Below are 16,863 nucleotides of genomic sequence, written 5' to 3'. Positions count from 1 at the left end.
ACAACATAGCTACTGGGAGGCTGCCGCCAAGCCCGTGATAGGTGAGTGAGTCTGCGGCTGCTGAGGCAGATTGAGTTACCCTGAGCTAGGGTGCGGTAGTAGTTTGTCCTACGGATTGAGAAATGCACGCGCACGGAAATTGAGTGAATGCGTCACCTGTGTGTGTGTGAGTGAAAGGTAGAGAGGGAGAGAGAGAGTGACACAGAGTGAGAGAGATAGTGGGAGAGAGAGATGAACGCTTGGGTGCGCTGACGTGCGTTGCGTTTGAAGGTGCTGAGGATAGCAGGAAAGGGGAGAGTGAGGAGCGTATTAAAAGCGTGCGCACATCGATTCTATCCCACGAACGACGGCAAAGCATGTAGCTGTTTAGGTTGTGGCCGTTTGAGTGTGCGCTAGGTGTGGTAGGGTGTTTGTGGGAGTGTATGCTGGTGTGCTATAAGCGGGTCGATTGGTGTGCGTTGTGTCTGTGGATGAGGGCGCTTAGCTCAAATGGTAGAGCGCCCGCTTCGCATGCGGGAGGTAGGGGGATCGATACCCCCAGTGTCCCACAATTTTCATTTTCAACCTTTTTACGCCAACAAACGTTTTATCACCTCTTCGCCGTTGATTACCCCCCCCCCTCGCCACCGGCTGCTCTGCGTCGTCTTTGAGGAGCTTTAGTGTCTCGGCGACTTCGTATCTGTTGCTGCTTCGTCAATATAACCCAATTGACAAACTGAATGACACAAGTGCGGGTGCCTATCAGACCCCGCAGAACAACATAGCTACTGGGAGGCTGCCGCCAAGCCCGTGATAGGTGAGTGAGTCTGCTGAGGCAGATTGAGTTACCCTGAGCTAGGGTGCGGTAGTAGTTTGTCCTACGGATTGAGAAATGCACGCGCACGGAAATTGAGTGAATGCGTCACCTGTGTGTGTGTGAGTGAAAGGTAGAGAGGGAGAGAGAGAGTGACACAGAGTGAGAGAGATAGTGGGAGAGAGAGATGAACGCTTGGGTGCGCTGACGTGCGTTGCGTTTGAAGATGCTGAGGATAGCAGGAAAGGGGAGAGTGAGGAGCGTATTAAAGGCGTGCGCACATCGATTCTATCCCACAAACGACGGCAAAGCATGTAGCTGTTTAGGTTGTGGCCGTTTGAGTGTGCGTTAGGTGTGGTAGGGTGTTTGTGGGAGTGTATGCTGGTGTGCTTTGAGCGCGTCGATTGGTGTGCGTTGTGTCTGTGTATGCTGGCGCTTAGCTCAAATGGTAGAGCGCCCGCTTCGCATGCGGGAGGTAGGGGAATCGATACCCCGAGTGTCCACAAATTTCATTTTCAACCTTTTTACGCCACCAAACGTTTTATCACCTCTTCGCCGTTGATTACCCCCCCCTCGCCATCGGCTGCTCTGCGTCGTCTTTAAGGAGCTTAAGTATCTCGGCGACTTTGTATCTGTTGCTGCTTCGTCAATATAACCCAATTGACAAACTGAGTGACACAAGTGCAGGTGCCTATCAGACCCCGCAGAACAACATAGCTACTGGGAGGCTGCCGCCAAGCCCGTGATAGATGAGTGAGTCTGCGGCTGCTGAGGCAGATTGAGTTAGCCTGAGCGTGGGTGCGGTAGTAGTTTGTCCTACGGATTGAGCAATGCACGCGCACGGAAATTGAGTGAATGCGTCACCTGTGTGTGTGTGAGTGAAAGGTAGAGAGGGAGAGAGAGAGTGACACAGAGTGAGAGAGATAGTGGGAGAGACAGATGAACGCTTGGGTGCGCTGACGTGCGTTGCGTTTGGAGGTGCTGAGGATAGCAGGAAAGGGGAGAGTGTGGAGCGTATTAAAGGCGTGCGCACATCGATTCTATCCCACAAACGACGGCAAAGCATGTAGCTGTTAAGCGTTGTGGGCCGTTTGAGTGTGCGTTGGGTGTGGTAGGGGTGTTTGTGGGCAGTGTATGCTGGTGTGCTTCGAGCGCGTCGATTGGTGTGCGGTGTGGCTGTGTATGAGGACGCATAGCTCAAATGGCAGAGCGCCCGCTTGGCATGGCGGGAGGTAGGGGGATCGATACCCCCAGTGTCACATTTTCATTTTCAACCCTTTTACGCCACCAAACGTTTTATCACCTCTTCGCCGTTGATTTACCCCCCCCCCCCCCTCGGCCCTGCGTCGTCTTTAAGGAGCTTAAGTATCTCGGCGACTTTGTATCTGTTGCTGCTTCGTCAATATAACCCAATTGACAAACTGAGTGACACAAGTGCAGGTGCCTATCAGACCCCGCAGAACAACATAGCTACTGGGAGGCTGCCGCCAAGCCCGTGATAGGTGAGTGAGTCTGCGGCTGCTGAGGCAGATTGAGTTACCCTGAGCTAGGGTGCGGTAGTAGTTTGTCCTACGGATTGAGAAATGCACGCGCACGGAAATTGAGTGAATGCGTCACCTGTGTGTGTGTGAGTGAAAGGTAGAGAGGGAGAGAGAGAGTGACACAGAGTGAGAGAGATAGTGGGAGAGAGAGATGAACGTTTGGGTGCGCTGACGTGCGTTGCGTTTGAAGGTGCTGAGGATAGCAGGAAAGGGGAGAGTGAGGAGCGTATTAAAAGCGTGCGCACATCGATTCTATCCCACGAACGACGGCAAAGCATGTAGCTGTTTAGGTTGTGGCCGTTTGAGTGTGCGTTAGGTGTGGTAGGGTGTTTGTGGGAGTGTATGCTGGTGTGCTATGAGCTTCGTCGATTGGTGTGCGTTGTGTCTGTATGAGGGCGCTTAGCTCAAATGGTAGAGCGCCCGCTTCGCATGCGGGAGGTAGGGGGATCGATACCCCCAGTGTCCACAATTTTCATTTTCAACCTTTTTACGCCACCAAACGTTTTATCACCTCTTCGCCGTTGATTACTCCCCCCCCTCGCCACCGGGTGCTCTGCGTCGTCTTTGAGGAGCTTAAGTGTCTCGGCGACTTCGTATCTGTTGCTGCTTCGTCAATATAACCCAATTGACAAACTGAATGACACAAGTGCGGGTGCCTATCAGACCGCGCAGAACAACATAGCTACTGGGAGGCTGCCGCCCAGCCCGTGATAGATGAGTGAGTCTGCGGCTGCTGAGGCAGATTGAGTTACCCTGAGCTAGGGTGCGGTAGTAGTTTGTCTTACGGATTGAGAAATGCGCGCGCACAGAAACTGAGTGAATGCGTCACCTGTGTGTGTGTGTGTGAGTGAAAGGTAGAGAGGGAGAGGGAGTGACACAGAGTGGGAGAGATAGTGGGAGAGAGAGATGAACGCTTGGGTGCGCTGACGTGCGTTGCGTTTGAAGATGCTGAGGATAGCAGGAAAGGGGAGAGTGTGGAGCGTATTAAAGGCGTGCGCACATCGATTCTATCCCACAAACGACGGCAAAGCATGTAGCTGTTAAGGTTGTGGCCGTTTGAGTGTGCGTTGGGTGTGGTAGGGTGTTTGTGGGAGTGTATGCTGGTGTGCTTTGAGCGCGTCGATTGGTGTGCGTTGTGTCTGTGTATGAGGGCGCTTAGCTCAAATGGTAGAGCGCCCGCTTCGCATGCGGGAGGTAGGGGAATCGATACCCCCAGTGTCCACAATTTTCAATTTCAACCTTTTTACGCCACCAAACGTTTTATCACCTCTTCGCCGTTGATTACCCCCCCCCTCGCCACCGGCTGCTCTGCGTCGTCTTTGAGGAGCTTAAGTGTCTCGGCGACTTCGTATCTGTTGCTGCTTCGTCAATATAACCCAATTGACAAACTGAGTGACACAAGTGCAGGTGCCTATCAGACCCCGCAGAACAACATAGCTACTGGGAGGCTGCCGCCAAGCCCGTGATAGATGAGTGAGTCTGCGGCTGCTGAGGCAGATTGAGTAACCCTGAGCTAGGGTGCGGTAGTAGTTTGTCTTACGGATTGAGAAATGCGCGCGCACAGAAGCTGAGTGAATGCGTCACCTGTGTGTGTGTGTGTGAGTGAAAGGTAGAGAGGGAGAGGGAGTGACACAGAGTGAAAGAGATAGTGGGAGAGAGAGATGAACGCTTGGGTGCGCTGACGTGCGTTGCGTTTGAAGATGCTGAGGATAGCAGCAAAGGGGAGAGTGTGGAGCGTATTAAAGGCGTGCGCACATCGATTCTATCCCACAAACGACGGCAAAGCATGTAGCTGTTAAGGTTGTGGCCGTTTGAGTGTGCGTTGGGTGTGGTAGGGTGTTTGTGGGAGTGTATGCTGGTGTGCTTTGAGCGCGTCGATTGGTGTGCGCTGTGTCTGCGTATGAGGGCGCTTAGCTCAAATGGGAGAGCGCCCGCTTCGCATGCGGGAGGTAGGGGGATCGATACCCCCAGTGTCCACAATTTTCATTTTCAACCTTTTTACGCCATCCAAACGTTTTATCACCTCTTCGCCGTTGATTCCCCCCCCCTCGCCACCGGCTGCTCTGCGTCGTCTTTGAGGGGCTTAAGTGTCTCGGCGACTTCGTATCTGTTGCTGCTTCGTCAATATAACCCAATTGACAAACTGAATGACACAAGTGCAGGTGCCTATCAGACCCCGCAGAACAACATAGCTACTGGGAGGCTGCCGCCAAGCCCGTGATAGATGAGTGAGTCTGCGGCTGCTGAGGCAGATTGAGTAACCCTGAGTTAGGGTGCGGTAGTAGTTTGTCTTACGGATTGAGAAATGCGCGCGCACAGAAACTGAGTGAATGCGTCACCTGTGTGTGTGTGTGAGTGAAAGGTAGAGAGGGAGAGAGAGTGACACAGAGTGAGAGAGATAGTGGGAGAGAGAGATGAACGCTTGGGTGCGCTGACGTGCGTTGCGTTTGATGATGCTGAGGATAGCAGGAAAGGGGAGAGTGTGGAGCGTATTAAAGGCGTGCGCACATCGATTTTATCTCACAAACGACGGCAAAGCATGTAGCTGTTAAGGTTGTGGCCGTTTGAGTGTGCGTTGGGTGTGGTAGGGTGTTTGTGGGAGTGTATGCTGGTGTGCTTTGAGCGCGTCGATTGGTGTGCGTTGTGTCTGTGTATGAGGGCGCTTAGCTCAAATGGTAGAGCGCCCGCTTCGCATGCGGGAGGTAGGGGGATCGATACCCCCAGTGTCCACAATTTTCAATTTCAACCTTTTTACGCCACCAAACGTTTTATCACCTCTTCGCCGTTGATTACCCCCCCCCTCGCCACCGGCTGCTCTGCGTCGTCTTTGAGGAGCTTAAGTGTCTCGGCGACTTCGTATCTGTTGCTGCTTCGTCAATATAACCCAATTGACAAACTGAGTGACACAAGTGCAGGTGCCTATCAGACCCCGCAGAACAACATAGCTACTGGGAGGCTGCCGCCAAGCCCGTGATAGATGAGTGAGTCTGCGGCTGCTAAGGCAGATTGAGTAACCCTGAGTTAGGGTGCGGTAGTAGTTTGTCTTACGGATTGAGAAATGCGCGCGCACAGAAACTGAGTGAATGCGTCACCTGTGTGTGTGTGTGTGTGTGTGTGTGTGAGTGAAAGGTAGAGAGGGAGAGGGAGTGACACAGAGTGGGAGAGATAGTGGGAGAGAGAGATGAACGCTTGGGTGCGCTGACGTGCGTTGCGTTTGAAGATGCTGAGGATAGCAGGAAAGGGGAGAGTGTGGAGCGTATTAAAGGCGTGCGCACATCGATTCTATCCCACAAACGACGGCAAAGCAATTAGCTGTTAAGGTTGTGGCCGTTTGAGTGTGCGTTAGGTGTGGTAGGGTGTTTGTGGGAGTGTATGCTGGGTGTGCTTTGAGCGCGTCGATTGGTGTGCGTTGTGTCCGTGTATGAGGGCGCTTAGCTCAAAATGGTAGAGCGCCCCGCTTCGCATGCGGGAGGTAGGGGGATCGATACCCCCAGTGTCCACAGTTTTCATTTTCAACCTTTTTACGCCACCAAACGTTTTATCACCTCTTCGCCGTTGATTACTTCCCCTCGCCACCGGCTGCTCTGCGTCGTCTGTGAGGAGCTTAAGTGTCTCGGCGACTTCGTGTCTGTTGCTGCTTCGTCAATATAACCCAATTGACAGACTGAGTGACACAAGTGCAGGTGCCTATCAGACCCCGCAGAACAACATAGCTACTGGGAGGCTGCCACCAAGCCCGTGATAGATGAGTGAGTCTGCGGCTGCTAAGGCAGATTGAGTAACCCTGAGTTAGGGTGCGGTAGTAGTTTGTCTTACGGATTGAGAAATGCGCGCGCACAGAAACTGAGTGAATGCGTCACCTGTGTGTGTGTGTGTGTGTGTGTGTGTGTGTGTGAGTGAAAGGTAGAGAGGGAGAGGGAGTGACACAGAGTGGGAGAGATAGTGGGAGAGAGAGATGAACGCTTGGGTGCGCTGACGTGCGTTGCGTTTGAAGATGCTGAGGATAGCAGGAAAGGGGAGAGTGTGGAGCGTATTAAAGGCGTGCGCACATCGATTCTATCCCACAAACGACGGCAAAGCATGTAGCTGTTAAGGTTGTGGCCGTTTGAGTGTGCGTTGGGTGTGGTAGGGTGTTTGTGGGGAGTGTATGCTGGTGTGCTTTGAGCGCGTCGATTGGTGTGCGTTGTGTCTGTGTATGAGGGCGCTTAGCTCAAATGGTAGAGCGCCCCCTTCGCATGCGGGAGGTAGGGGGATCGATACCCCCAGTGTCCACAATTTTCATTTTCAACCTTTTTACGCCACCAAACGTTTTATCACCTCTTCGCCGTTGATTACCCCCCCCCTCGCCACCGGCTGCTCTGCGTCGTCTTTAAGGAGCTTAAGTGTCTCGGCGACTTCGTATCTGTTGCTGCTTCGTCAATATAACCCAATTGACAAACTGAGTGACACAAGTGCAGGTGCCTATCAGACCCCGCAGAACGACATAGCTACTGGGAGGCTGCCGCCAAGCCCGTGATAGGTGAGTGAGTCTGCGGCTGCTGAGGCAGATTGAGTAACCCTGAGCTAGGGTGCGGTAGTAGTTTGTCCTACGGATTGAGAAATGCACGCGCACAGAAACTGAGTGAATGCGTCACCTGTGTGTGTGTGAGTGAAAGGTAGAGAGGGAGAGAGAGAGTGACACAGAGTGAGAGAGATAGTGGGAGAGAGAGATGAACGTTTGGGTGCGCTGACGTGCGTTGCGTTTAAAGATGCTGAGGATAGCAGGAAAGGGGAGAGTGTGGAGCGTATTAAAGGCGTGCGCACATCGATTCTATCTCACAAACGACGGCAAAGCATGTAGCTGTTAAGGTTGTGGCCGTTTGAGTGTGCGTTGGGTGTGGTAGGGTGTTTGTGGGAGTGTATGCTGGTGTGCTTTGAGCGCGTCGATTAGTGTGCGTTGTGTCTGTGTATGAGGGCGCTTAGCTCAAATGGTAGAGCGCCCGCTTCGCATGCGGGAGGTAGGGGGATCGATACCCCCAGTGTCCACAATTTTCATTTTCAACCTTTTTACGCCACCAAACGTTTTATCACCTCTTCGCCGTTGATTACCCCCCCCCTCGCCACCGGCTGCTCTGCGTCGTCTTTGAGGAGCTTAAGTGTCTCGGCGACTTCGTATCTGTTGCTGCTTCGTCAATATAACCCAATTGACAAACTGAGTGACACAAGTGCAGGTTCCTATCAGACCCCGCAGAACAACATAGCTACTGGGAGGCTGCCGCCAAGCCCGTGATAGATGAGTGAGTCTGCGGCTGCTGAGGCAGATTGAGTAACCCTGAGTTAGGGTGCGGTAGTAGTTTGTCTTACGGATTGAGAAATGCGCGCGCACAGAAACTGAGTGAATGCGTCACCTGTGTGTGTGTGAGTGAAAGGTAGAGAGGGAGAGGGAGTGACACAGAGTGAGAGAGATAGTGGGAGAGAGAGATGAACGCTTGGGTGCGCTGACGTGCGTTGCGTTTGATGATGCTGAGGATAGCAGGAAAGGGGAGAGTGTGGAGCGTATTAAAGGCGTGCGCACATCGATTCTATCTCACAAACGACGGCAAAGCATGTAGCTGTTAAGGTTGTGGCCGTTTGAGTGTGCGTTGGGTGTGGTAGGGTGTTTGTGGGAGTGTATGCTGGTGTGCTTTAAGTGCGTCGATTGGTGTGCGTTGTGTCTGTGTATGAGGGCGCTTAGCTCAAATGGTAGAGCGCCCGCTTCGCATGCGGGAGGTAGGGGGATCGATACCCCCAGTGTCCACAATTTTCATTTTCAACCTTTTTACGCCACCAAACGTTTTATCACCTCTTCGCCGTTGATTACCCCCCCTCGCCACCGGCTGCTCTGCGTCGTCTTTGAGGAGCTTAAGTGTCTCGGCGACATCGTATCTGTTGCTGCTTCGTCAATATAACCCAATTGACAAACTGAATGACACAAGTGCAGGTGCCTATCAGACCTCGCAGAACAACATAGCTACTGGGAGGCTGCCGCCAAGCCCGTGATAGATGAGTGAGTCTGCGGCTGCTGAGGCAGATTGAGTAACCCTGAGTTAGGGTGCGGTAGTAGTTTGTCTTACGGATTGAGAAATGCGCGCGCACAGAAGCTGAGTGAATGCGTCACCTGTGTGTGTGTGTGTGAGTGAAAGGTAGAGAGGGAGAGGGAGTGACACAGAGTGGGAGAGATAGTGGGGGAGAGAGATGAACGCTTGGGTGCGCTGACGTGCGTTGCGTTTGAAGATGCTGAGGATAGCAGGAAAGGGGAGAGTGTGGAGCGTATTAAAGGCACGCGCACATCGATTCTATCCCACAAACGACGGCAAAGCATGTAGCTGTTAAGGTTGTGGCCGTTTGAGTGTGCGTTGGGTGTGGTAGGGTGTTTGTGGGAGTGTATGCTGGTGTGATTTGAGCGCGTCGATTGGTGTGCGTTGTGTCTGTGTATGAGGGCGCTTAGCTCAAATGGTAGAGCGCCCGCTTCGCATGCGGGGGGTAGGGGGCAGTGTCCACAATTTTTATTTTCAACCTTTTTACGCCACCAAACGTTTTTTCACCTCTTCGCCGTTGATTACCCCCCCCCTCGCCACCGGCTGCTTTGCGTCGTCTTTTAGGAGCTTAAGTGTCTCGGCGACATCGTATCTGTTGCTGCTTCGTCAATATAACCCAATTGACAAACTGAGTGACACAAGTGCAGGTGCCTATCAGACCCCGCAGAACAACATAGCTACTGGGAGGCTGCCGCCAAGCCCGTGATAGATGAGTGAGTCTGCGGCTGCTGAGGCAGATTGAGTAACCCTGAGTTAGGGTGCGGTAGTAGTTTGTCTTACGGATTGAGAAATGCGCGCGCACAGAAACTGAGTGAATGCGTCACCTGTGTGTGTGTGTGTGAGTGAAAGGTAGAGAGGGAGAGGGAGTGACACAGAGTGGGAGAGATTGTGGGAGAGAGAGATGAACGCTTGGGTGCGCTGACGTGCGTTGCGTTTGAAGATGCTGAGGATAGCAGGAAAGGGGAGAGTGTGGAGCGTATTAAAGGCGTGCGCACATCGATTCTATCCCACAAACGACGGCAAAGCATGTAGCTGTTAAGGTTGTGGCCGTTTGAGTGTGCGTTGGGTGTGGTAGGGTGTTTGTGGGAGTGTATGCTGGTGTGCTTTGAGCGCGTCGATTGGTGTGCGTTGTGTCTGTGTATGAGGGCGCTTAGCTCAAATGCCAGAGCGCCCCGCCTCGCATGCGGGAGGTAGGGGGATCGATACCCCCAGTGTCCACAATTTTTCATTTTCAACCTTTTTACGCCACCAAATGTTTTATCACCTCTTCGCCGTGAATTACCCCCCCCCTCGCCAACGGGCTGCTGTGTGTCGTCTTTGAGGAGCTTTAAGTATCTCGACGACTTTGTATCTGTTGCTGCCTCGTCAAATATAACCCAATTGACAGACTGAGTGACACAAGTGCGGGGTGCCTATCAGAACCCCCCAGAACAACATAGCTACTGGGAGGCTGCCGCCAAGCACGTGATAGATGAGTGAGTCTGCGGCTGCTGAGGCAGATTGAGTAACCCCGAGTTAGGGTGTGGTAGTAGTTTGTCTTACGGATTGAGAAATGCGCGCGCACAGAAACTGAGTGAATGCGTCACCTGTGTGTGTGTGAGTGAAAGATAGAGAGAGAGAGAGAGAGTGACACAGAGTGAGAGAGATAGTGGGAGAGAGAGATGAACGTTTGGGTGCGCTGACGTGCGTTGCGTTTGAAGGTGCTGAGGATAGCAGGAAAGGGGAGAGTGAGGAGCGTATTAAAAGCGTGCGCACATCGATTCTATCCCACGAACGACGGCAAAGCATGTAGCTGTTAAGGTTGTGGCCGTTTGAGTGTGCGTTGGGTGTGGTAGGGTGTTTGTGGGAGTGTATGCTGGTGTGCTTTGAGCGCGTCGATTAGTGTGCGTTGTGTCTGTGTATGAGGGCGCTTAGCTCAAATGGTAGAGCGCCCGCTTCGCATGCGGGAGGTAGGGGGATCGATACCCCCAGTGTCCACAATTTTCATTTTCAACCTTTTTACGCCACCAAAACGTTTTATCACCTCTTCGCCGTTGATTACCCCCCCTCGCCACCGGCTGCTCTGCGTCGTCTTTAAGGAGCTTAAGTGTCTCGGCGACTTCGTATCTGTTGCTGCTTCGTCAATATAACCCAATTGACAAACTGAGTGACACAAGTGCAGGTGCCTATCAGACCCCGCAGAACAACATAGCTACTGGGAGGCTGCCGCCAAGCCCGTGATAGGTGAGTGAGTCTGCGGCTGCTGAGGCAGATTGAGTTACCCTGAGCTAGGGTGCGGTAGTAGTTTGTCCTACGGATTGAGAAATGCACGCGCACGGAAATTGAGTGAATGCGTCACCTGTGTGTGTGTGAGTGAAAGGTAGAGAGGGAGAGAGAGAGTGGCACAGAGTGAGAGAGATAGTGGGAGAGAGAGATGAACGGTTGGGTGCGCTGACGTGCGTTGCGTTTGAAGGTGCTGAGGATAGCAGGAAAGGGGAGAGTGAGGAGCGTATTAAAAGCGTGCGCACATCGATTCTATCCCACGAACGACGGCAAAGCATGTAGCTGTTTAGGTTGTGGCCGTTTGAGTGTGCGTTAGGTGTGGTAGGGTGTTTGTGGGAGTGTATGCTGGTGTGCTATGATCGCGTCGATTGGTGTGCGTTGTGTCTGTGTATGAGGGCGCTTAGCTCAAATGGTAGAGCGCCCCCTTCGCATGCGGGAGGTAGGGGGATTGATACCCCCAGTGTCCACAATTTTCATTTTCAACCTTTTTACACCACCAAACGTTTTATCACCTCTTCGCCGTTGATTACCCCCCCCTCGCCACCGGCTGCTCTGCGTCGTCTTTAAGGAGCTTAAGTATCTCGGCGACTTTGTATCTGTTGCTGCTTCGTCAATATAACCCAATTGACAAACTGAGTGACACAAGTGCAGGTGCCTATCAGACCCCGCAGAACAACATAGCTACTGGGAGGCTGCCGCCAAGCCCGTGATAGGTGAGTGAGTCTGCGGCTGCTGAGGCAGATTGAGTTACCCTGAGCTAGGGTGCGGTAGTAGTTTGTCCTACGGATTGAGAAATGCACGCGCACGGAAATTGAGTGAATGCGTCACCTGTGTGTGTGTGAGTGAAAGGTAGAGAGGGAGAGAGAGAGTGACACAGAGTGAGAGAGATAGTGGGAGAGAGAGATGAACGCTTGGGTGCGCTGACGTGCGTTGCGTTTGAAGGTGCTGAGGATAGCAGGAAAGGGGAGAGTGAGGAGCGTATTAAAAGCGTGCGCACATCGATTCTATCCCACGAACGACGGCAAAGCATGTAGCTGTTTAGGTTGTGGCCGTTTGAGTGTGCGTTAGGTGTGATAGGGTGTTTGTGGGAGTGTATGCTGGTGTGCTATGAGCGCGTCGATTGGTGTGCGTTGTGTCTGTATGAGGGCGCTTAGCTCAAATGGTAGAGCGCCCGCTTCGCATGCGGGAGGTAGGGGGATCGATACCCCCAGTGTCCACAATTTTCATTTTCAACCTTTTTACGCCACCAAACGTTTTATCACCTCTTCGCCGTTGATTACTCCCCCCCTCGCCACCGGCTGCTCTGCGTCGTCTTTAAGGAGCTTAAGTATCTCGGCGACTTTGTATCTGTTGCTGCTTCGTCAATATAACCCAATTGACAAACTGAGTGACACAAGTGCAGGTGCCTATCAGACCCCGCAGAACAACATAGCTACTGGGAGGCTGCCGCCAAGCCCGTGATAGGTGAGTGAGTCTGCGGCTGCTGAGGCAGATTGAGTTACCCTGAGCTAGGGTGCGGTAGTAGTTTGTCCTACGGATTGAGAAATGCACGCGCACGGAAATTGAGTGAATGCGTCACCTGTGTGTGTGTGAGTGAAAGGTAGAGAGGGAGAGAGAGAGTGACACAGAGTGAGAGAGATAGTGGGAGAGAGAGATGAACGCTTGGGTGCGCTGACGTGCGTTGCGTTTGAAGGTGCTGAGGATAGCAGGAAAGGGGAGAGTGAGGAGCGTATTAAAAGCGTGCGCACATCGATTCTATCCCACGAACGACGGCAAAGCATGTAGCTGTTTAGGTTGTGGCCGTTTGAGTGTGCGTTAGGTGTGGTAGGGTGTTTGTGGGAGTGTATGCTGGTGTGCTATGAGCGCGTCGATTGGTGTGCGTTGTGTCTGTATGAGGGCGCTTAGCTCAAATGGTAGAGCGCCCGCTTCGCATGCGGGAGGTAGGGGGATCGATACCCCCAGTGTCCACAATTTTCATTTTCAACCTTTTTACGCCACCAAACGTTTTATCACCTCTTCGCCGTTGATTACTCCCCCCCTCGCCACCGGCTGCTCTGCGTCGTCTTTGAGGAGCTTAAGTGTCTCGGCGACTTCGTATCTGTTGCTGCTTCGTCAATATAACCCAATGGACAAACTGAGTGACACAAGTGCAGGTGCCTATCAGACCCCGCAGAACAACATAGCTACTGGGAGGCTGCCGCCAAGCCCGTGATAGATGAGTGAGTCTGCGGCTGCTGAGGCAGATTGAGTAACCCCGAGTTAGGGTGCGGTAGTAGTTTGTCTTACGGATTGAGAAATGCGCGCGCACAGAAACTGAGTGAATGCGTCACCTGTGTGTGTGTGTGTGAGTGAACGGTAGAGAGGGAGAGGGAGTGACACAGAGTGGGAGAGATATTGGGAGAGAGAGATGAACGCTTGGGTGCGCTGACGTGCGTTGCGTTTGAAGATGCTGAGGATAGCAGGAAAGGGGAGAGTGTGGAGCGTATTAAAGGCGTGCGCACATCGATTCTATCCCACAAACGACGGCAAAGCATGTAGCTGTTAAGGTTGTGGCCGTTTGAGTGTGCGTTAGGTGTGGTAGGGTGTTTGTGGGAGTGTATGCTGGTGTGCTTTGAGCGCGTCGATTGGTGTGCGTTGTGTCTGTGTATGAGGGCGCTTAGCTCAAATGGTAGAGCGCCCCCTTCGCATGCGGGAGGTAGGGGGATCGATACCCCCAGTGTCCACAATTTTCATTTTCAACCTTTTTACGCCACCAAACGTTTTATCACCTCTTCGCCGTTGATTACCCCCCCCCTCGCCACCGGCTGCTCTGCGTCGTCTTTGAGGAGCTTAAGTGTCTCGGCGACTTCGTATCTGTTGCTGCTTCGTCAATATAACCCAATTGACAAACTGAGTGACACAAGTGCAGGTGCCTATCAGACCCCGCAGAACAACATAGCTACTGGGAGGCTGCCGCCAAGCCCGTGATAGATGAGTGAGTCTGCGGCTGCTGAGGCAGATTGAGTAACCCCGAGTTAGGGTGCGGTAGTAGTTTGTCTTACGGATTGAGAAATGCGCGCGCACAGAAACTGAGTGAATGCGTCACCTGTGTGTGTGTGTGTGTGTGTGTGTGTGTGTGAGTGAACGGTAGAGAGGGAGAGGGAGTGACACAGAGTGGGAGAGATAGTGGGAGAGAGAGATGAACGCTTGGGTGCGCTGACGTGCGTTGCGTTTGAAGATGCTGAGGATAGCAGGAAAGGGGAGAGTGTGGAGCGTATTAAAGGCGTGCGCACATCGATTCTATCCCACAAACGACGGCAAAGCATGTAGCTGTTAAGGTTGTGGCCGTTTGAGTGTGCGTTAGGTGTGGTAGGGTGTTTGTGGGAGTGTATGCTGGTGTGCTTTGAGCGCGTCGATTGGTGTGCGTTGTGTCTGTGTATGAGGGCGCTTAGCTCAAATGATAGAGCGCCCGCTTCGCATGCGGGAGGTAGAGGGATCCATACCCCCAGTGTCCACAATTTTCATTTTCAACCTTTTTACGCCACCAAACGTTTTATCACCTCTTCGCCGTTGATTACCCCCTCTCGCCACCGGCTGCTCTGCGTCGTCTTTGAGAAGCTTAAGTGTCTCGGCGACTTCGTATCTGTTGCTGCTTCGTCAATATAGCCCAATTGACAAACTGAATGACACAAGTGCGGGTGCCTATCAGACCCCGCAGAACAACATAGCTACTGGGAGGCTGCCGCCAAGCCCGTGATAGGTGAGTGAGTCTGCGGCTGCTGAGGCAGATTGAGTTACCCTGAGCTAGGGTGCGGTAGTAGTTTGTCCTACGGATTGAGAAATGCACGCGCACGGAAATTGAGTGAATGCGTCATCTGTGTATCTGTGAGTGAAAGGTAGAGAGGGAGAGAGAGAGTGACACAGAGTGAGAGAGATAGTGGGAGAGAGAGATGAACGCTTGGGTGCGCTGACGTGCGTTGCGTTTGAAGGTGCTGAGGATAGCAGGAAAGGGGAGAGTGAGGAGCGTATTAAAAGCGTGCGCACATCGATTCTATCCCACGAACGACGGCAAAGCATGTAGCTGTTAAGGTTGTGGCCGTTTGAGTGTGCGTTAGGTGTGGGAGGGTGTTTGTGGGAGTGTATGCTGGTGTGCTTTGAGCGCGTCGATTGGTGTGCGTTGTGTCTGTGTATGAGGGCGCTTAGCTCAAATGGTAGAGCGCCCCCTTCGCATGCGGGAGGTAGGGGGATCGATACCCCCAGTGTCCACAATTTTCATTTTCAACCTTTTTACGCCCCCAAACGTTTTATCACCTCTTCGCCGTTGATTACTCCCCCCCTCGCCACCGGCTGCTCTGCGTCGTCTTTAAGGAGCTTAAGTATCTCGGCGACTTTGTATCTGTTGCTGCTTCGTCAATATAACCCAATTGATAAACTGAGTGACACAAGTGCAGGTGCCTATCAGACCCCGCAGAACAACATAGCTACTGGGAGGCTGCCGCCAAGCCCGTGATAGGTGAGTAAGTCTGCGGCCGCTGAGGCAGATTGAGTTACCCTGAGTTTAGGGGTTGCGTTAGGTAGTTTTGTTCTTCCGGAATAGAGAAAACGCGCGCCCCCAAGAAAAATATGTGAACTTCTCCCCCTGTGTGTGTGTGAGTGAAAAGTAGAGAGGGAGAGAGAGAGTGACACAGAGTGAGAGAGATAGTGGGAGAGAGAGATGAACGCTTGGGTCCGCTGACGTGCGTTGCGTTTGAAGGTGCTGAGGATAGCAGGAAAGGGGAGAGTGAGGAGCGTATTAAAAGCGTGCGCACATCGATTCTATCCCACGAACGACGGCAAAGCATGTAGCTGTTTAGGTTGTGGCCGTTTGAGTGTGCGTTAGGTGTGGTAGGGTGTTTGTGGGGGTGTATGCTGGTGTGCTTTGAGCGCGTCGATTGGTGTGCGTTGTGTCGCTGTATGAGGGCGCTTAGCTCAAATGGTAGAGCGCCCGCTTCGCATGCGGGAGGTAGGGGGATCGATACCCCCAGTGTCCACAATTTTCAATTTCAACCTTTTTACGCCACCAAACGTTTTATCACCTCTTCGCCGTTGATTACCCCCCCCCTCGCCACCGGCTGCTCTGAGTCGTCTTTGAGGAGCTTAAGTGTCTCGGCGACTTCGTATCTGTTGCTGCTTCGTCAATATAACCCAATTGACAAACTGAATGACACAAGTGCGGGTGCCTATCAGACCCCGCAGAACAACATAGCTACTGGGAGGCTGCCGCCAAGCCCGTGATAGATGAGTGAGTCTGTGGCTGCTGAGGCAGATTGAGTAACCCTGAGTTAGGGTGCGGTAGTAGTTTGTCTTACGGATTGAGAAATGCGCGCGCACAGAATTTGTTTGAATGCGTCCCCTGAGTCTGGGTCTCAGAAAAAGATTGAATGGGTCAAATGTGTCTGTGTGTGAGTGAAAGGTAGAGAGGGAGAGAGAGTGACACAGAGTGAGAGAGATAGTGGGAGAGAGAGATGAACGCTTGGGTGCGCTGACGTGCGTTGCGTTTGATGATGCTGAGGATAGCAGGAAAGGGGAGAGTGTGGAGCGTATTAAAGGCGTGCGCACATCGATTCTATCTCACAAACGACGGCAAAGCAATGTAGCTGTTAAGGTTGTGGCCGTTTGAGTGTTGCGTTATGTGTGGTAGGGTGTTTGTGGGAGTGTATGCTGGTGTGCTTTGAGCGCGTCGATTGGTGTGCGTAGTGTTTTTATATGAGAGCGTTTAGCTCAAATGGTAGAGCCCCCACTTCGCATGCGGGAGGTAGGCGGATCGATCACCCCAGTGTTCCCAATTTTCATTTTCAACCTTTTTCCGCCACAAAACGTTTTATCCCTCTTTCCCCGGTTGATTACCCCCTCCCTCGCCACCGGCTGCTCTGCGTCGTCTTTGAGGAGCTTAAGTGTCTCGGCGACTTCGTATCTGTTGCTGCTTCGTCAATATAACCCAATTGACAAACTGAATGACACAAGTGCGGGTGCCTATCAGACCCCGCAGAACAACATAGCTACTGGGAGGCTGCCGCCAAGCCCGTGATAGATGAGTGAGTCTGCGGCTGCTGAGGCAGATTGAGTAACCCTGAGTTAGGGTGCGGTAGTAGTTTGTCTTACGGATTGAGAAATGCGCGCGCACAGAAACTGAGTGAATGCGTCACCTGTGTGTGTCAGTGAAAGGTAGAGAGGGAGAGAGAGTGACACAGAG

General features: G+C 52.7%; 3 non-coding genes across 3 annotated transcripts; all 3 read left to right on the top strand.

Moving 5' to 3' along the window:
* The first annotated feature begins 1,979 nt into the window (after positions 1–1,979).
* Positions 1,980–2,054, top strand: PITG_28873. The gene has a single exon. It is a non-coding gene; the product is annotated as a tRNA-Ala (tRNA).
* A 7,480-nt stretch (positions 2,055–9,534) lies between these two features.
* Positions 9,535–9,608, top strand: PITG_28864. The gene has a single exon. It is a non-coding gene; the product is annotated as a tRNA-Ala (tRNA).
* Positions 9,609–16,380: 6,772 nt separating this feature from the next.
* PITG_28855 lies at positions 16,381–16,453 on the top strand. The gene has a single exon. It is a non-coding gene; the product is annotated as a tRNA-Ala (tRNA).
* The last annotated feature ends 410 nt before the right edge of the window (positions 16,454–16,863 follow it).

The sequence above is a fragment of the Phytophthora infestans genome, genomic scaffold (genome assembly GCF_000142945.1).
Source record: "Phytophthora infestans T30-4 supercont1.45 genomic scaffold, whole genome shotgun sequence".
Taxonomy (NCBI): Eukaryota; Oomycota; class Peronosporomycetes; order Peronosporales; family Peronosporaceae; genus Phytophthora; species Phytophthora infestans.
The sequence above is the reverse complement of the archived record's forward strand: the minus strand, read 5'-3'. Positions and strand labels throughout refer to the sequence as shown.